We start from the raw sequence: 2,500 nt of genomic DNA on the forward strand, positions 1-2,500 counted from the left end.
TTTTGAAATTTGTGGGGTGGTTGGGGGGAGAAGGACGAGGGGGAGGGGGAGGAGGAGGAGGAGGAAATGATGAGGTGGGAGAGGGTGGAGGGTGTATGGGAGGGACTTTGCTCATAAATCTACTAGAACGTCTTTAAAGAAGACGTAATGAGTTAAATTGTATTCTATAAAGCTAATAAATCTTATGGGGGCTGAGCCCCCCCCCCCACGCCCTCTCTTTTTTGGGGCAGGACCCTGACCAAGGGGGTTTTGGGGTGCAGGGGGGATTCCTCCTCTCCCCCCTCCCCTTACACGCACCCTGTTTAAGCCTCCCTCACTGAGATTTAGCCCACTTTGAAACTTTCTCCCCCACCCCCACCCCACCGTGTGGAGGAAAATGTTATCTAACCACACACATTGGTCTGATTTATATTAATTTATGCATTCATTTATTCATTTAATTATTTATCTGTTTAATTATGTATTTACTAATTTATACAATTAACTGGTATGCTTGCTGTTCGAGCGGGTTAGGGCGTCACTACCTGCGACGGAAGTCGAAATGATGGTGGTTCGAACTCTGCCACCGGCGAGTTGAACCAAGGGCATGGTACAAAGTACTCTGTAAGGGGTACCGTCCTAACCTCCTCATAGGGGGGAGGGTTCGTGACATTAAACCGAATTATCGTCAGTTATTCATCTATTTATTTATTAAATTTAAAGATGGAAATACAAAAAAAAAAAAAAAAAAAAGATAAATAAATAAATAAAAAATAAATAAATAAATAAAATAAATAAATAAAATGATATCCTGGACCTAGACCTGGGATCGAGTGTCAGCCCACCGTGCTGCCCCACCAAACGGAAGTGAGAAGGTTGATGGGGTTTGAAGATGGGCTGAGGGAGATGACTGTCTTCGACGTCCTACTCACAGAACCATCTTGTAGAGTTATTCGTCATCAGTCCCCTATAGGTTGGTCGCTCGGTGAAGCACGTGTCTTTTGTTTTGTGCCTTATCGGAGCTGATCTTGCATATTGCCATATGGGTGATCCCTGATTTTGCAACGTCGCTCAAACAAGCCTATAGTACATGACAATAAACTGAGCCTTTACGAGGTGGGAGGGGGGAGGTGAGGGGGAGGGGATGGAAGTCGCTACGGGGTTGAATTAAATCACTTGACGGCACTACCTTGAGTAAAAAGAAAAGCGCAGTGCGGGACGTCAGGTACTGAGTGTAATAAGAAGGATGGGAATGTCCATGACGGTTATTCTGGTTAGGAAAGTGAACAAAATTGTCTGGCGACAGCTACAGTGATAATGCATACGGAATAAGATTCTTTATTTTCTATTATTTCTATGTTTCTCTATCTATTTTTCTAATTATTTCATCTTTGTTCTGCAAATCTTTTGTGGCCTTTTTTTCATTATGAGTTTTGGAATCTCGATATATTGGTAATTGATGACGAGTCGTACCCAACTGCAGAAACAGCATTATTGGAACCATTGTTTCTGCCTCGTCAACACCTGAGTTTTAAGAACACTTTTCGGATGTTCAGCGATTCTGCAGACGTGTCCTTGCGGAGAGATTTTGATGAACGAGATCTTCTTTGCGTTGATGTTTGACAGAAGATATGAGATTGGCCGCTGGTGACGACGAAAACAGAATGATTGATTTTCTTATGTAGATGGAGTAATCACATTTTACAAAAATCACAATTGTGGCTTAATCCACGCGAGAGAGGTTTTCTAATCTACACATTAAAAATAGCTTCGGAAAGAAAAACGAAAATAAAAAAGGAAAGGATGAAAGAAGGAGAAGAAGTAGTAGAAGAAGAAGTATGAGAAGAAGTAGTGGAAGAGGAATTAGAAGGAAAATGAGAAGAAAGGAAGAAAACGAAAAGAAGAAGAAAAAAGAAAGAAGAGAAGGAAAGAAGAAGACATAGAAAAAGAAGAAGAAGTAAAGGAGAAGAAAGGTAAAAAGAAGAATAAGAGGAAGAAGAAATTAAGGAGGAGAACAATAAGAAAAAGAAGAAAAGAAGAAGAAGAAGATATAAAAAAGAAGAAGATATGAAAGAAAAGGAAGAAGAAAGAGAAGAAAATATAAAAAACAAAAAACCAATCCGAAGCGCGTATCAGTACGAAATTAAGTTTTGATGTCGGTTGATTCATTATGATATTGTGGATCGCAGTATCAAGATGGAAAGAAAGCGCTTATATTACAAAGGATTACAAAGGCAAAGCATGCCGACAGGAGACCTTTTGATCCATATCTAGGTCGGATGCAAAAAAAAAAAAAAAAAAAAAAAAAAAAAAAAAAAAAAAAAAATAAAAAAAAAAAAAAAAAAAAAAAAAAAAAAAAAAAAAAAAAAAAAAAAAAAAAAAAAAAAAAAAGATAAAAAAATAAATTGGGAAGCAAGATAAAAGAAGAACAAGAAGAAGAGGAGTAAGAAAAAGAAGAAAGAAGTAGCAAAAGAGGAAACACAGAGAAAAGAAGAAAGAGAAGAAAGAAAAGAAGTAGAAT

This window comes from Oratosquilla oratoria, chromosome 6 (genome assembly GCF_046742065.1).
Source record: "Oratosquilla oratoria isolate Oo_2021 chromosome 6, ASM4674206v1, whole genome shotgun sequence".
Classification (NCBI taxonomy): domain Eukaryota; kingdom Metazoa; phylum Arthropoda; class Malacostraca; order Stomatopoda; family Squillidae; genus Oratosquilla; species Oratosquilla oratoria.